Raw genomic sequence first — 18,262 nt, 5'->3', positions numbered from 1 at the left:
CTGCGCAAGGAATGCTGTCCCCATTTCACAGATAAGCAAGCCGAGGCTCTGAGAAGCATTGGGAGCTGTTGGTCACACAGCGAATCGGAGGCAGAGCTGGGATGAGCTAAGAAAATCAGGCTCAGCTCTGTGTCCTGCACATGGGCCCAGGGCGCCCTCCGGGCACTGAGCGCCAGCGACAGAGCTGGGAGTGGGCACCGTCGGCAAAGGGAAGCCTCCCCCAGCAACCCCAGAGGAGTATGTTGGCCCCAGACCCTCCCACAGAAGCGCTTTTGGAAGCAAACCTGATGACCTCAGCACATTTTTTCCAATCACACCCTTCCTCCCTCTCCCAAAATCTCAGTGTCTTTGGATCATTTCCCTGCGGAGAGGCCAAGGCAGGCCTGAGGGCCCCAGAAGGGGGCTCCCTCCCAGAGGCTGCTCTTAGCCTCCACCACCACCCCCCAGCCACCGTGCTGGCCTGCTCAGCTGGGACACTAGGCAGAGAAACCACAAATAATTCAGCTGTTTAGGAGAACATCAGTCTGGGTTTCCACGGCAACACCCTCTGGAGCCAGCTGTCCCAGCAGCTGACAGCGCAGGGCCAGGCCAGCCCGCATCTCCAGTTGGAGCAGAGGAAATGGGTCCACTCTGGCTTCGGAATCTCCAGGCTGGGGTCCTCCAAGAGGAGGCTGGGCCGGAGGATCTTGGAAACCCACCGGCCACGGGGTGAGTAGAACGAGGGCCTGGGAGAGGGAAGTCTGAAATCGCAGAGCAACCCCACCCCCCGTCATTACACATCACATCGGCCGCCTTTCGGGCGGGCACATGACACAGGCGTCACCTGTGCCTTCCCAGCTCAGCTTCCGCACCCTGCAAGGTGAGTCCCGCTGCGGCCCCACTGGGCAGGTGGGCAAGCAGGGGCCCAACGGGAATCCGTGGCTCGCCTCTGGTTCCAGATCCTGTTTCTGCTCATGTCTCGATCTGTGGCTGCCGGCTCCCTCTCACCTGGCTCCCAGAGTGTGGGTCCCCCAGGGGCCTCTGCCTGGCCAGCCTCTAAAGGAGCAGAGGATGGGCTGCTGCCCCCAGGGACCCCTGGGGATAACAGGAGCTGGTGTCTCCTGAGGGCTTGCTGTGCGATGCCCGGTTCGTGGTGCTTTTTATGCCCTGTCTCTTTCCTTCTCTGAGAGGGGATGTGCTCTTCTTACCTATCCTGCTTAGGAGAAAAGGGGGGCTCAAGGAGGGGAAGGGGGTTGTCCAGAGTCACACAGCTCCTAAGTGGTGGGGCCTCGGTGAGACAGGCAGGGACCTGGGACCCTTGGCTGTGGTGCTGCCGTGCTGGCACCTGGACAAACGTCTCCTTGAGCAACAAAATACAAAGAAACTATAAGGGACTAAAAATAACTGCATGCATGCGCAGTTGGGGCAAATTATGGACAAGAAGATACAAAAAGACCAAAAACCCGACTGCCACTCGGGGTGTCGTTAGCAAAGCAGGGCACTGCGCGTGCCCGCTGCACACAGCACCACCAGAGGGCTGGGCGAACCCCCTAAGTCACCCCAGGACACACCCCCTACCCGCCCCCCATAGAAGGAACGAGCTGCCCCCCCTCGGGAAGTGAGCGAGGGAACCTGTTACTTGTTCTCACTCCCTCCTGCTGCACCAGGGGCCCCAGTACAGCCTTGCCTGAATCTCTTGTCTGGCCTCTGATCCATTTCTATTGATTAAGGGGGCCAAGAGCCCTGGTCGGTAACACAGGTGTGAGCCAGACTGACTCAGAACACGTACCAAAGATGCCCTCATGGTGGCCCTGTGGACACTGGTGTGACTCACGCCTCCAGGAGCCCCTTCAATCCTGAGATGCCCAAACTGTCCACAGGCCCTACCCCAGGACAGAGCAGAACTTTAGGGGACGCAGCGTCTCAACCACTCCGGAGCCTGGGAGCAGGCCCTGCAGACTGCCCTTGGGGCCCCCGAGGTCAGGTAAGTCCTGAGCTGGGGGCCCGGGCAGGTGCACAGAAACTGCAGTGAGCTGCTGCTATCCAGGACCTCACCATCTAGGGTAGGAAAGAGGTGTGCACAGCAGCCACAGAGCCACAAACCATGTCATCTGTGTGACCCTGAGAGCTTTTAGTGGCAACGAGGATGGTTCCTGGAGGAGGGGCTCGAGGGCTGGAAGCAGTGTGGAGCCTGAGATGTATAGAGACTGAGGAGTCTGGGAGGCCAGGGAGACCAGGCAGACCACAGCCAGCGGGAAATGCAGTTCTGCTGACTAGGCACGGGAAGTGGCCAACCTGCGGGTGGCTGACGGGCGGGACCAGAGCGGGCACAATGCAATGTAACTTTTAGTCGGTGAGGAAAACACGGGGGAGACACATAAGACAAAACAGAGGTAGAGTTAGTGGTCAAGATATATGTCATGAGGTCCTCTGTATGTGCTGCTGGCTACAGTGGCAAATTTGATTCTGAGCTCCCTGGCAGCCAATGCAAAAAGGGAAGACCATTCTGCCATTCAGTCAACGAGACATGCAGGATAAAACAGACAAGCTGCTTGGGAGATGCTGGACTACAGCTACTTGTGAAAAAGAAGAGGAGTTTCTTGTCAAGATTGACTTGATGATGCCTGCAGGCATAGCAGCGGGACAACATCCCTGCACAAGGTGATGTCTTGAAGTATCCCTGGGGATAGTAGTATGGCTAAGACCTCCTGCAAGGGATAAGCCTGGGAAGACAGGCAGGCAGCAGTCTCCTGGCCAGGCTTCTTCAAGCTGTGTTTGAGCACAGCTTCTCAGCAGGAGTAGGGCATAGCTAAATGCAAACCTTGCAACCCCCATACCCACAAGGTTCTACAAAGCCCCTGCCCCCCTTGCAGATGGGACCCAACCGCAGTGCTCAGGTGCGCCATGAGTGGGTGGGAGGCACTGCCTTGGAACCTGCCCTTTACACTTGGCTGCACTCTTGAATCACCTACAAGTTTGCAAGACCCGTCTCTGGATCCACCCCCAGTTCTGCTGGGATCCTGGAGCATATGCCCCAAACATCCATATTTTCGATCTTGTGGGCCACACGTGGTCCCTGACTACTCAACTCTGCCTTTGTTGGAAGGAGCTGTAGACGCAGGGGCGTGCCAGTGTTCCCATCCCTGCACACTGAACTGGGAATTCTCTGTAGCTGTCGTGTGTCACAAACGATTCTTCTTCTTTTGATGTTTTTTTAATTGAATGTTTTTCAAGCATTAAAAATTATTTAACTAACCATCTTCACTCACAGCTGTGCAAAAACAAGCAGCCGATTTGATCCAGGAACTGTAGTTTGCTAACTCCTGATTGAGAATGAAACACCCCTGTACACTAAAGAAGGTGAGCGTTTGCCGAAAGGGAAACAGCAAGCTTTAGTTCACGTTTGCTTTTGTTTTTGTAATCTTTGGCAAACAATTGCGTTAAGTCTCCCTGTTGTTCTGACTTGCATTTTTTTAAAAAAATTTATTTTATTTATTCAACTATGGTTGATTTATAATATTGTGTTAGTTTCAGGTGTACAGCTTCAGATTTTTTTCCATTCTAGGTTATTACAAGATACTGAATATAGTTCCCTATGCGATACAGTAAATCCTTGTTTTTTATCTATTTTGTGTATAGTGGTGTGCATCCGTTAATCCCGTACTTCTAATTCATCCCTCCCCACTTCCCCTTTGGTAACCAGAAGTTTGTTTTCTATGTCTGTGAGTCTATTTCTGTTTTGTAAATAAGTTGATTTGTAGGGTTTTTTTTAGATTCCACATATAAGTGATATCATAGGATATTCGTCTTGTTCTGTCTGACTTCACTTAGTATGATAATTTCTAGGTCCATCCATGTTGCCGCTGATTTGCATTTTTTTTCATGGTGATGGTCTATGGTGGGGTTGTTCACACATGGTGGGTTTGTCCTCCTGGGCTCAGGGAGGGCTTGTACTTCCCATGGATGCAATCCTGAGAGCCAGGGTCTCTATACCCTTCCTCTGCCACCCTTTCCCCCAGTGATCTTGACAATGAGCAGAGACCCTGCTGCTTTCCACTTGACAGGTAGCATGAGCAAGAAATAAACTTTTATAGTTTTAAGCCCCTGAAATTTTGGGGATGTTTGTTATGACGGCATAACCCAGACTATGCATCTGTTAGCAGCCTGTATTTATTTTTTCAACAGTTTTTTTCACGTCCCTGGTAATTTTCTATTGACTTATATTATTTTGCTATATTCATTTTTCAGAGCTGCGGATGTGTCAAAAATATTAACCCTTCTAGTGATGTGATTATTTGGTTACCAGCTGGAAATCTCCTTAAAAGGCGATTGGCCCTAGGATTTAACTGCTGTCAGGAAGAAGGACAGAGATCCAATGTTTCTGCAACTGGAATCATCATTTTTAGCATACTTCTTTCGACGTGTCACTAACTGAGCGTTAACAAATCTGTTTCAACTTGCTTGATTACCTGTGGGTACCTGTTTCAACCACTTTATCTCGGCAGGCTCACGGGGCAGTTTCAGTGTTCAAAGCTGGATCTTGTACTTGCACTGGCCCAGAGATTGTTTTAAGAAATGATTTTTTTTAAATAATTGGGCTTGGCAGGAAGGATGACAGCAGCTTTTCTCAGAACACAGCTCCATGAAACCAGTTCCTGAAAAACACGGCATCTGGGAGGCAGAGTTTTATGCCCAGAGAATCAGGGGAGATCTGCACGTGCCTTTGTGAAAATGGTGTTGCAGAATCATCCCTGGCCCTGAGTGGGGGTGGCTGCTCAAGGCCGGTAACACCAGCTCCTTAACCTCTTTGCCCAGGGAACGCTCTCTGCCAGCAAAGCCGTGAAATAAGTGTGTGGAACAACGGCTTTGGGAGAAGTTCACCTGAAGAGTGAAATTCGGGGTCTCATCGCCCATTTAACCAGGGCTTGGAGCAGAGCCTGAATTATTTTTAGAGGACCCCCCTGGCCGTTGGCTAACCCCCTTTCCAAGATGGGTTGCCTTCCTTTTAGCCTTGAGGCTTATGGGGCTGCCCTCCCTCCCCACCATCCCCTGGGACTGGGTTCCACGGGAAAGCCACCCCAATTCTCTGCTGCTGGACACTTGCTAAACTCTGAGTCCCGGGCTTTGCACGGAGGACAGGTAATCCAGCTTACCTGGAGCCAAGGTTCTAAACCTGGCTGCATGGGAGAATCACCTGGGAGCTTTGAAAATTCCTCAGGCCTGGACCGCACCCAGAGCAGATTAGATCTAGACCCTCATGGGGCCGACACCTCAGGCCTGGGAAGGTTCTGGGTGGCCAGATCCCCGAGTGGGACCAAGCTTGGCCAGAACGGCTGGAGCCTGGTGGGGAAGGGAAGGAGGGAGGTGGTGTGGCCAGCGGGCAGACCACCAGAAGGGGCTTTAGCTGCTTGAAAGGTGATGCCGCTGGTGCCCGCTCTCTGTGTACACGTCCCCGGGCTGTGCTTTGTTTCAAGATGGTGATGGGAGTGCCTGGCCAGCGTTGGCTGCCCTTAAACTCTGACATACACAAGCCACCCCCAGCCCTGCTCCTACCCCACTGCAAGAACCTGTGTGCCACAGGGATACGGAGACACTCCTGCCCCCCGGACACCATGGACCCTGAGTGACTGTTCATGAGAGCCACCCTCAGGGAGGACAGGTGGGCTGCTCCCTGATAGAGGAAGAAAGTTCTAGAACACGTGAGGCTGGCGACAAGAATTCCAGGCTGAGGGGAACATATGAACCAAAAACATGATCTCTGGAGGCAGAACTCACAGACCAGGGATGGGAACAGGGACTTTTGGAGTGACGGGAGCCCGGAGGGTATGAAGGCTTGAAGGGGGAGATAAGGCTGGGAAATAAACTGGGGACCCATGGAAGCCCCTCCAGACTTGGGGAGGGGCTGCAGCGTGAAGGCGTTTGTTTGGTGAATTCACTGTGACCGGGCTGGGGCCATGCAGAACAGCAATAATAATAATAAAGTGTTTCCTGAGTGGTCCAGGCTGGCCGCTCAACGAGTTCCAAGCCTTGACTGCCTCTGATCCTGTCGCAGCCCTGTGAGGTGGGTGCAGTTATCACCTCCACTTTATAGGTGGAGTAACTGGGGCTCCAGCAAGACCACAGGGCAGTCATTAGCAGAGGCTAGATTTTATTTTCCATCAGATACCCAGGAAGAAAACCAGGAAACACAGTGGTGGCTGCCCTGTGTGTGTCTGAGAGGCCAGGGGGCCAGGGTGGGGGGACACCGAAGAGTGGCAGAAATGTAGCACAGTGGGTCGAGCTTCGGGGAATAAACAGCTGTGCCGACAGGAATACCGACCCACATCGCTGATCCAAGTTCCGAAATCCAGGAAGCTCTGAATCCCAGAGTTCCCTCATGCGGTTCTTGGCATCAAAAATTGACCTGCAATTTTCGGCAACAAAACTTCACCTGGCCGGTCAAATCTTTGTCTCTTTCGAGGTGGGTATTCCTACATGGCATAGATTTAAAAGTGGGGTACCACTCCGGCCCCCGCTGGGAGGGTGGCATAATAGAATGGGATTCATACCCGATTACCTTTCTAAAATCCCCAAAGTCTTGTCTTTTGGCGAAGGGTGGTCTTTGGTCCTGCTGGGGAGGTCCTGCTGTCAGTCCTGGGGGTCAGGAGCCCCCAGTTCTAGGTCCAGCCCTGCTCCTCCCTGTTGGTGTGGGCTCAAGTTGGTGCAGGTCTTTGCCGGGCAGTGGGATGGGAGAAGAAGCAGCTGCCCTGCTCACCAGGTGAGGCTGCTGGGAGGGAACTAGGAGACCCCTACACAGAGGGAAGCTGCTGGGGATCCCTCGGCATTTCTGGAACCAGCGGCGCTTTAGCGAGGGCGGGGCTCCCTAGCCCGCGGGAAGTGGGCTTGGATGCAGGAGGCCCGGATCCTAGCCCTGGCCAGCTCTGCCACCAAACTGCTGTGTGATCCTGGGCAGGTGTCCGCCCCTCTCTGGACTTTAATTTTCTCTTTGTAAGATGCAGGCCGAGGTAAAGCCCAGCGGGCCTTCCTGATCGCGCCATCTAGGACACGCTAAGCTGGACAAAGTTCCCTCAGTCGCCCCCCTACCCACCGAGACCCCCCCCCCGCCGGGCCCAGGATGGAGCTGCAAGCACCCCTGTGTCTCTGCTCCCCTTTCTCTAATTGAAGGGGTGGGCAGGCCTCGCCTTTCTCATTCTCCGTGGCATGTGCCTGCTTCTCGGGGTGGAGATCAGAGCCTTTTGGAGCCTTGATTCCCACGGGTGGGGGCCCGGGCAGCATCCCTGCGCCCGCCCGCCCGCCCGCCGTCCAGGCGGCCCGAGCCGGCCGAGGGCTCAGCGTCTGCCTACTCACACCCCGGGGTGGGGAGGGATTTCCATGGGGCTTATGGTGATTTATAATGGGGAACCTCCGCTTTCCCCCGACATTGTTCTCCCTGACAGAGGGAAGAAAGAAGGCAGTAAATCTCCTCTCATCATAAGTGATGATGAAGCCGCCGCTCCGGCCCCGTCCGCGATGCCCTCAACCGCGACAAACTGCTCTATTGTCATCTATTACATTTTTCTCAAAAAACCTTCAGCCGCGCACAAGGCCGGAGCCATATCCTTAACTGGCTCTTCCTCATTGTCCGCGCCCGAGGGAAACAGAATGTGTCAGTCTGAGTAATGCTCTGTCAATACTTCTCAGGAGGCTGCTCGAGCTGCGGCCCGGATAAAGCCGTCCCCACGCTTTCTCAGGCCCCTCGGCCGGGATGAAAGCTGCCCGCGTCGGATGGCCAGGGCGCCACCACGCCACCTGCCCCACGGGGACACTTGGCCGGCCGGGCTGGTGGCCGTCCCCTCCTCCCCAAGTCGGTCTGGGGGCTACCAGGGGGGCTGGAGGGCTGGGGCAGGGTGGGCACCGGGGCGGGTTGGGGGAGGGATGCTGGAGGGGCAAGCGGGGTCTCCTTAGGCACTGTCAGCAATCAGATGGGGCTCTGCCCTGCCAGGCCCGGGACAGACAAGTGGCAACTCCCATAGGTCTGAATCCTACAGCCCTTTACTTGGAAGTGCATAGTTAGCAAAGCCCAGTCCAGCTGATTACGTTGTTCTGGTGTCCATTCACCACTCACTCGTCCATCCCTTCCCTCGCAATTCATTCATTGCCCCTTTGCCCGGTGCTTTAATGGGTGGGTAAGGGGGTGCTACTACCTGTGGCTTCCAGGGGGTTGGGGGAGGGGAGTCTGCCAGCAGCTTGGCTCCCACCTGACACAGCCCTCACAGCACGACTGGCTACGTAGCCGGAGGGGCCGAAGCAAAATGAAAATGCAGCCCCAGTTCCAAAACGATGACCAATTCTAGACGGGACAGCTCGGCACGGCACCCGGCACGGAGCCCTTGGGACAGCTGCCCCGTGCGATCACATGGTTGCTGGCCGGCGAGGCTGCCCTGTTCTCGGGGACCTGGGCCGGAGGAAAGCATGGATCCCAGAGCATCACAGGCCTGCCCCTGCCTGGCCAGTGAGGCTGGACTCACACACTCGTATGTGAGCCTGCTGGGAAACTGGGGGTCAACCAGACAGCCCAAAGCCCCGGCCCCGCGCCAGTATACTTCGCCTGGTCTGAGCGGTCACCTGCTGTCAGCTGTCACCCCCGATGCTGTCGGCTGTGGCATTTCGGTCCCTCACCGGTGGCTGCAGAGCCCGCTAGGCAGAGAGGCCTCAGAGATCACCCCAACTGACCGAGGCCTGGGGCCAGGCTGGCTGCACCCCCGTGAGCCTCACGTCCCAGGAGCAGTGGGCTGGGACGGGGAGGCCCCCGCCTCCCCTGAGGACCCACCTACCGGGAATCCTCCTCCTGGGGGACCTGGAACCACGACAGAGCCTTTCAGCCAGTGTGGGACCTAAGCCTTGGCACCAGGACAGGGCATGTTCTTAGAGCTTCATCCCTGCCCGAAAAATGGGGTCAGTGAGGCCACGTGCAGGCTGGGAGGTGCTGAGGTGACAGCGCAGAGGTGACAGGGCAGGTGGGAAACCCCCAAACTGCCACCTCCTCCTGGCAATTCTCTGTATCCTGTGGTTGACAGGGTACCAACACCCACCACCATGCCTTTGGTGATGGGAGACGGCAGCACCTCCCATCAAGAAGGGGGCGGGTCTCCCACCCCTTAAATCCGGACCAGCGGTGACTTACTTTGACCAACAGAATGTGGTGGAAGCAGCAGAGTGCCAACTCTGAGCCCCGGCCCCCAGGGCCCCACTTTCCTGTATCCCAGGATACAGAGTGCAGGCTAGCCCACCACCCCTCCGAGTACCCCTCCGAGGTACTCAGAAAGCACTTGCTGAGTTGGACGGGATGAGAGTGAAATGAGCTGAATTGAATGAACTGAACTGAATTGAAATGAACTAAATTAATCAAATAAACAACACTCGATTGTCTCGCTGGGTTGGGGGCACGGCGTCATCTTTAACAATGATTTCTGGATGGGGACCATTTTTCTCTCCCTCTGGGTCTCCACCCCCAGGGCGGGCACAGGACTGGGAAGCAAGCAAAAGGAGTTCTGGCTAGACAGCTGAACATCTTTGTACAGACTGCCTTTCTTCTCGGTCAGAAAACGCCACAACAGGTATGGTCCATTCGTCTCCTTCATCCGTTTATCCCTCCATTATTTGGGGGTGCACCTCTTATGTGGCAGAAACTCTGTTGGGTCCTGGGGGTGAGAAGGGTAATGACACATTTGTTGACCTTGAGAGACTGTCGTCCAATAGAAGAGATGGCACGGGTACGTGTCAGGAGGGTATGGAGGGAGAGATGGCAGAAGTTAAGACGGAGGTACAAAGGGGAGCCCCAGCTGCGGACCTGGGTCCAGGAAGGCTTCCTGGAGGACAGGGCCCCTGGGCAGGAAGCTGGAAGAGGTGGGAACCCCATTGAAGGAGAGGGGAGATCAGAGCCCGTGTGCGGGGATGGGGCAGCCGGATGAGGGAAGAAGAGACCAGAGCAGTATGGTCCAGGGCTTCACTGGCCTCGGTGAAACATTGGAGTTTGTCCTGAAAGCAAACAGGAAATCAGGAGGATGCCGTGGTAACTGCCCCATGGATCCCGGTCTCCACACCCTCTGCCATGCGGCTTTGAATGTGCTACCCTAGGGCAGGATATGCCTTCCCCGCCGAGGCAGGGCCGCACCGTGGGATGAGCAGAGGTTTGGGTGTCCCTGCACCAAGCTTCCACCAGCACACGAGAAGGGGCCCAGGTGGCCCACTGGCCCAAGGAGGATGGGGTCCTTGAACAGACCTGGAGCCCAGCCTGCTAGCCCAGCCCTGCCCAGTAGAACACCCGCTCCACTCCCCTCTGACGTGTACTGGGATCACTTCCCAAATGAAACACTGTCTTAGCACCGAATGCCACACCAGAATACACAGACCGGGGGGCTTTTGTATCTCCCAGTTCTGGTGGCTGGAAATCCAAGATCCAGTGTCTGGAGAGAGTCAGCCTCCTGGTTTGCAGATAGGAGTCTTCTCATCATGTCCTCACAGGGCAGAGCAGACAGAGAGGCAAGCTCTCTGGTCTCTTCTTGTAAGGGCACTGATCCCATCACAGGGCCCCACCCTTATGGCCTGATCACCTCCCAAACGCCCTGTCTCCTAATACCATCGCACTAGGGGTTAGGGCTTCAATATATGAATGGGGGGGCACGACATTCAGTCCACAGCCAGCACTTAGACTCAAATCTTCCAGGAAGTGGACACGGCAGCCACATGTGCAGACCCAGGGAGCTGCGGTGGACTCTGGGTGGGCAAGGCCAGGTCGCAGGACTCAGCGCTGGACCCTGGGTTTGTCTCTTCAGCTTGACCCTCTCCAGCCCTATGACCTCAAGTGCACCTCCTGACCTGGAATGTAGGGACAGCAGTCTGGCATCCTCCTGCGGTCGAGGGAAGTAAACAGGGACTACCTGTCACATGCTGGCACCTGTCAGACGCTCACATATACAGTTAGGAAGCCATGGCCCAAACGTGCAAACACTTCACTCGGGGATTTCAGGCAGGAGCCGGCCAAATGCTGCCCTCCCCCTTCCCGGGAGCCAGGCCCCCGTGCTCTTGCCCGGCCCCTTCCAGGAGCCTAGCCCTGGCCCTGGCGGTCCCCTGGCTTGCTAGTGCGTGGCTGGAAAATGTGCCCGGGTGGGGGCACCTGCGCCCTCGCCACTCTCTGGTCCAATCAGCAGCGCCCTCCTCTCCTGGATCCTGTGTGGGCCTGCCCCAGGGGGCTGGCTGCGGCCCCTGCTTCGCCCCGTGCTCCCCCTCCCTCTTCCCCGGACCTCCAGGCTGAGCCGCTTGGGGAGAAGGCCATCTCTGACGTCGTCCTTCTACACAGGAGGTCGTAGGCCTGTCAGATTGGGCCACCCGAATCAAGGGTGATGATAAAACCTGTCCCTCCAAATTAGGCCAGAGCCCCCAGAGCCCCGCTGATGACAGCCAGTGCACACCAAAGACAAAGGCGCCAAGCAGGTCCCCGGAGGATCATTAATATGGATTGAGGCCCATTGTTTCCTCAAATTAGGCCACGGGGGTGCTCCTCGGGGAAGCACATTGCGGGCATCCACACGTCCGAGGGGTCCTGGGTTCTGGCCCGGGGTCCCTCTGCTGATGCTGCAGGGGCGAGGCAGGGACTCGCCTGGAGAACGTTCTGGAGAAGTGTCCGTGGGGACCAAGTAAGCACTTCTGCCTCGCCCGGACTGTTTTGCTCTCTGCAAAGCGGTTTAGGTTCACAGTGCCTTCTGACCCTCCCCCAGCCTTTGGGACACAGGTAGCACTTCACAGTTTACAATGTATCCTTCATCCATTCTTGCGTTGGAATTCTGCAACAGGTCATTTTTTCCAGATGAAGTTCAAGGATTCTCCCAAGGTCACATGGTGCATTAGAGGCCCATGGACCCAGAACTCAGGTCTCACCACTCCACCCCTTCCCTGCACAGGACCACGATGCCCGAGACCCCAAGGCAGGAGAGGGGCCCACTGACCTATCTCACTTTGGTCTGCACCCAGGAAGAGCTGAAAGGAAGACCCCCACCCTACCCCAGCCCTCACCTAGCTCAGGGAGCCACGGGTCAGAACGACAAGGATCCAGCCACCCCAGACTGCAGCAGGGTGACCCCGGGCCAGGGAAGGGTCAGCCCAGAGCAGGGAGGCGCCCTCCTCGGCGGGAGGACCCCGAGAAGCCACCTTGCTAAGCAGCCCAGACTTGAACGGGCAACAACAGGACTGGCAGCATCGTGTGTGGAGGCAGCGCAGAATGAGAAGGCAGGACCTTTGTTCCAAAATGATCAGAGCATTAAACCAAGGGCAGGGCCCTCCTGAGCACAGGGGCCGCGCAGCGGGATTCATTCGACACCTGGCTGACCAGCACCTGCTCCGGACCCGGCACAATTCCCTTCCCCCTGGGATGCTCCTGTGAGGGGGCGGGTGGGAACTGATAGCAAGTAAACTGCAACTCCTCTGAAGGAAATAAATGGGGGGGGGGCGGGGACGGGGGAGGAGGTAGGAGGTCGCTGGGGGAGGCCACCCTGCAGGGCGTGATCAGATAAACTGAAGTCCCAAGAGTGACTGAGAGCTGACCCTGCAGGAAGGGAAACAGGATGCTAGGATGTTGCTGCCTGGTTTCCCAAGAGATACTGGAACACCTTCCTGGTGGCGTCCACCCCGACACTGAGCCCAGAGCTCCTGGGAACCCCTGGGGACCACCCTTCCCCATCCTAACTGCCTCTCACTACGGTTTGGGTTGGGTTAGGATCTTTCCATCCCAAATGGATACGTTTTACCTTTTCAAAAAGGTGCTTAAAAAAGCAATCAGATGGCAAGATATCATAACATGTTTTTACATGAAAAATAAGAAGTTACGAAATAATACAGTGGAATGAAAACCCAGCAGGGAAGTTTGCCCGCGGGAGAACAGAAAAAAGACTGGAAGGAATTGCGTCACAATGTTAACCGGGATTATTTCTGGGCAGGCTCGGTGGAGGATGTGTATTCCCCAGCCAACACTCTTCAATGGTTCTGATTGTTTTCGCAATAAACAGGTATCAATTTTACAATCAGAAAATGCCCCGCAGCTCACATTTGGGGTAAGAGGGGCTCCGGAGAAGCCAGGAGGGAGACGGAGCCAGTTCTCTGCCCAGCATGGCCTCAGTCCTCCGCTCCTGGCCTGGCTGGCCCGTGCCCAGCGGGCATGGCTCTCGACCCCAGCCGCCCGCCCTCAATGCCCACACTGACCTACCCTGCTTCAACCTGGCTCTCCCACCTCCAAATCTCTGCCTGTGCTGTGTCCCCACCCAGCCACCACCTCCTGCCCGGCTTCTTAGCCTGTGGGCCCAGCACAGAACACCTCTTCCAGGAAACCTCTTCAGATCTCTCGGCTGGGGTGACCTTACCATCCCCTGGGTTCCCACGCCACCTGCCCTGGCCCAGGGTGAGTCCTGAATGTGTCTTAGGTGGGAGGCTAGGGGCTGAAAGGGCCAGAGTCCAGGCCAAATTCCTCAGCTCTCCTGGGTACGGGGGTCCAGACCCACCCCTGTGTACCCCACAGTCACCCCAAGGGGGCTTTTCTGGCAGTTCAGGCTGGTACAGCTCGTGAAGGCTGTCGACAGGAACTCAAGCTCCTGCCCTGTGACTCTAATGCCTGTGACAACTACTGTCCCACCCAGGGGGACCAAGCCCAGTGGGTATCCCAGGGCAGGAGAAAAGAACTCTGCAGGCCAGGGCCAGTCCAGGGCATCTCCTCTGTTAGCAGAGGGGCTCAGAAGGAGGCCATGGGGCCGCCTGTGGGAGATCCCTGTAGTGGGAAGATTCCTGGGCCAGGCGCCATCCACAGCAAGTGAGGTCCTTGCCAGCTCTGAGATTCTAAGTTCTTTCGATAGGGAGGAAGGTGTTGGATGAAAGAATGGAAAGACTGAAGGACGGAAGGAAGGAGGGATGAAGAGAGGAAGGTGGATTGGTAGAGGATGGATTGGTAGGTGAGTGAATGGATACAAGGAAGGAAGGGAGGAAGGTGTAGATGGATGGATGGACGAAAGGATGGATGGATGGATGAGTGAATGGAAAGAAGGAAGGGAGGGAGGGAGGGAGGGAGGAAGGGAGGAAGGAAGGAAGGGAGAGAGGGAGGAAGGAAGGGAGGGAGGAAGGAAGGGAGGGAGGGAGGAAGGAAGGGAGGAAGGTGCAGGTGGATGGGTGAACGAAAGGATGGATGGATGGATGGATGAGTGAACAGAAAGAAGGAAGGGAGGGAGGGAGGAAGGAAGGGAGGAAAATGTATTGATTGACTTACATAGTTTAGGTTCTCAACACTGTTGAAAGAGGCATATTGGTTGGTGCCTGAGACATAGTATGAGCTCAGTAACCTTTGAGCGAATAACTCCCTGTGTCTGCCGGATTGTATCTGTAACACAAAGTATAGAAATGAGCCTGACCTTATTCTTTAGACAGGCCCCAGTCGGGAGCCAAAGCCTGCCCCAGCCATGCATGACAGACCTGAAAACCTGCCCCACTCTGAGATGACACCAGACTGCCCCTCCCCTGCTCCCTTGGTCCAGGGGTTCACCCCTCAACCCAGGGTGTTCCTGGAAAGAGCACAGCGATCACCGTCTTAGTCCCTGTAGCTGCTGTAACAAAAAGTACCGCAGACGGACAGCTGAGAAAGAGAAGTACATTGTCTCCCGGTCCTGGAGGCTGGAACCCGAGGTCCAGGTGTCAGCAAAGATCCATGGAAGGAGAGAGCCTTGGTTCTGACTGCACACCTGAGGCCCAGCAAACACACTGCGAGCCTCAGGACCGTGTGCGGGAGGACAGCCATTCATGGCCATGGTTTGGAGGACCCTTCATTCGTTCATCAGCACTCTGGGTCATCTGTCCATCGGTCCCTCTTCCCAAGCGTCCCTCCAGCAAGATGGGTGCTCTGGGGCCCACGTCTGGGGTGGAATCCCAGCTCCTGCACTCAGTAGCTGTGTGTCCTTGGACCTGCTACCTAACCTCTCTGTGCCTCAATTTCCTTCTCTATAAGATGACATAATGATAGTCCCTAGAGCGTAGGTTTTGTGAGGATGAAAAGGCAGACGTTTGTCAGGGGCGTAATCAGCACCAGGGCCGTGTTTGCTAAATGAAGCAAGAAACCGTCTCAGTGGGAAGGCCCCGCGTTCTCACCCTGGCTCCCTCTCGCCAGGAGCCCTTCGGGAGGCCCCGGGGCTTGTCTCTGGCCTTGGAGCAGGGGCCCGGGGTTCCAGAGCCAGGGAAGAGCCAGGCTCGCGGGGGCTTTGCCCGACTGGGCTGCCGCAGACGCGGCCCTCAGCGGGCAGCCCTAGCCGCACCCCATTTTATACACATTAGAGAGAAATCCGAGCGTGATGGTCTGCGATTGTTCCGTTTGTTTACAGCATTTGTTCAAGCACATTTCTGGCAAGGAAGCTGACAGTAAACCAAGGCCCGGGCGGCCGGGCTGGCGGGGCAGCAGATGAAGACAGCTGCCTGGCGGGTGCTTCCCGGTGGGCTGGGGCCGGAAACCGGGGCTCTGTCTGAGGCGCTTCAAAGAAGGACCATTGTCTGGAGCGGCCGAGGCTGGGGCCCCGCGGGGGGCGGGCGGGCTGGGGCTCGGGGCGCTGCGGACTCCGCACTGCCTCTCTCTGGGCCTCAGTTTCCCGAGCACACAGTGAGGGGACACCAGGCACCCACGTGCGTGCTGCCACCCAGCCCTGTTGTGTCTCCGAGGAAGGAGCCTCTCGGGGTGTCACCTGTGCTCTGCAGGCTTCGAAGCAGGAAGCAGATGCTCACAACCATATGGCCCTTAGTTAGCTGTGAGCGAGTGGGGCCCTGGGGCGTGGCCCCCAGTGTCAGGCTGCCCTTCCAGCTGCCCAGGGATGGGGACCCCAGGGCTCTGAGAAGGGAGCGAATGGGCCCAAGGGCCCAGGGTCTGTGCAGGTGGGGCTAGTAAGAGCTGGGTTCCCGATGCCCCTGGGCCGCACCCTCAGGCCAGAGCCCCAAACACCTACTCCTTGTCCATTTCCAGCAGAGTTTTAGTCTCTGCACACACTTGCTGAGGAATGAATGAATGAATGAATGAATGAACCAATGAATCCAACAATATATTAACAAATCAATAGATAAAGAATGATCTAGCCATCGTCCCAACTGAAGAACAAAGTTACTGATTCCAACCTCCCGGGGGTATTTACCTAAGGTATGTTCATAAAGTCTTCCTGACCATGGAACACTTTTTAAACATCACTGTGAGGGATGTGAATGTTTCAGGCAATAAGAAAGACCTGGCAATTTCTGCAAAGAGAAGAGGGCACCCTCCAACTCCGCAGGTGGGCCAGCCCTGTGTGGTTTTGGCGGCACTGTTGCTGGACGTTGAGCCAGAGGGGGCGTGGCCGGGAGCAGGTCCCGGGGCTCCTGCAGTCTCTGCAGTCTGTGCATTCGTTGTCCTTGACCTGCTGGGTCGAACCTCAGACTCGGCCTCCTCCAGGTCACCTCCTCCGTGAAGCCTTCCACAGTGCCGAGGGTACTGCCGGTTCCTCTGTTCTGAGTGGGAAGAATCTTCTACTGTGGCGTGATCTACAGGGATTTGCGTCCATGTCTTATCTCCCATGGCTGACTGGGAGCGACTTGAGAAAGAAGGTTGTACCCAAATCCCGGAGCCCCCGTCTTGTCCTGGGCCAACTGTGGATAGCAAGGACAGGGGAGGCAAAGGAGCGTTCACGGGCAGGTCCCCTGCACCAGGCACTGCTCACGCCGGGCACAGGATCTTACTTGACCTCCAAGCAAATAGGTGGTATGACGGATGCCCATTCACAGATGAGGAAACAGAGGGTCAGAGGGGTAAAGGGCCTCTCCTGAGGGCCCCCAGAACATGAAGCAGCCGGGAATAACCCAGACCCATAAGGGTCCAAGCCTCCACGCTCCTCTGTCAAGGTTACCTTGACGAGAGAACAAATGAGCTGGGGGCCAGGGGGGTCTTGGTGTTGGGACCGGTGGTGCCGCTGAACCGGCTGGGCTTCAATAACATTCATTTGACAAACATTTATCCCAGATGCCAGAGGAGCCGTGGGGTCTCCACCCCTCACCCCAGGTCCCTGCTGATGAGGTGGGACCCTCGGAGGGGGTCGCAGGGAAGTGGACAGGCTTTTGCAGCAGACTCTGCTCCTGCAGAGGTGTCCCCAGGGAAGCACAGGGGGCGGAGGCTGGCCCCTGCGGCACCTGCATCAGGTGACTCAGAAGCAGACTGACCGGCGCCCGCTGCCCGGCCCGCACCGCTGACCCCTCCACCTACCAGAGCCAATATTTGAGGTCAGGAGGCAAGCTGGCGTCTGTGAGCGGGCCACGGGGCCAATGGGGTCTCCCTCTGGGGCCACGTGCTGACCGCTCTCCTCCCTGAAGCTGCCGGGCTCTCCCGGACCCACCTGCAGGGCGCAGGGTGCTACGGCCCCCTCTTTAGGCTCTGCTGTACATCCCCAGCCGCAGCGTGGAGCTCGCCAGGCCCCCTGCATCAGGGTGGCGCTGTCTGAGTTTCCAGAGGCATCGGGACCCTCACCGGGGACCCATTTCTTAGCCACACAGGCAGGCACGTGACAGGTGGGGAAACTGAGGCCCAGAGAGGGGGAAAGTTCTGCGCAGAGTAACGTGGCTCCGGGCCTCCCAGGCTGAGGTCCGGGCTCTCACTCCGGGCGTGTAGCTCCCGTGAGAACCACTGGGTCACCTAAGTCTGCTGCCGAAGATGTGACTGTCACCGCTGGTGACTCGGGTGGCGACACAGATTTGGGAAGCGATCCTGCCCGGGACGGGACCCGTGCCCCTAACCCCACTCAGCCCATCTCAGAGCCAGATACTGGGCTAGCTTCTGGTGGCTGGGAAGGGGGCACCCACCGGACAGCCAGGCCACAGCTGGCCCACAGTGGCCGCCGCCCTCGGCCTCCGAGCACCACGATGTCCAGCTGCCCACCTGGCCCAGAGAAGCACCTGCCCTTCCCGGGCCATCCTGTGAAGGCTCCCTGCGGATGAGAAGGCAGGGCACAGCCTGCGGGGCAGGCGCCGGGGGCTGCTCCGGCCGGTCGGAAGGACCCCGGGCAGGGGTGGGAAGCCTGGGCTCCACGGCAGGGCTCCGGACCCCAGCCAGCCGCGGGACCTCCGCCTGGCTGTGTCCCCTGGCCCGGGCTTCCGGCCCCAACCCACTGTCCCCGCGAGCGGGGAGCCAGGCAGCAGGAAAGTGTGAGTGTCAGCACCGCGACGCCACATTCCTGAGGTCTCCCTCCTGGCCTGTCCTGCCGCCCCTGTCCTC

General features: G+C 57.1%; 1 long non-coding RNA gene across 2 annotated transcripts; it reads left to right on the top strand.

Annotated features, from left to right (window-relative positions):
* The first annotated feature begins 342 nt into the window (after positions 1–342).
* Positions 343–9,393, top strand: LOC117195931 (uncharacterized). Of its 2 annotated transcripts, none has more exons than XR_007478678.1 (2): positions 343–6,439; positions 7,416–9,393. It is a non-coding gene; the product is annotated as an uncharacterized LOC117195931 (long non-coding RNA). The 2 variants fall into 2 exon arrangements; XR_007478679.1 differs by having other exon boundaries at positions 6,978–9,393.
* Positions 9,394–18,262: the final 8,869 nt, after the last annotated feature.

The sequence above is a fragment of the Orcinus orca genome, chromosome 8, assembly GCF_937001465.1.
Source record: "Orcinus orca chromosome 8, mOrcOrc1.1, whole genome shotgun sequence".
Classification (NCBI taxonomy): Eukaryota; Metazoa; Chordata; class Mammalia; order Artiodactyla; family Delphinidae; genus Orcinus; species Orcinus orca.
This window is presented reverse-complemented; position numbering and strand designations above follow the sequence as displayed.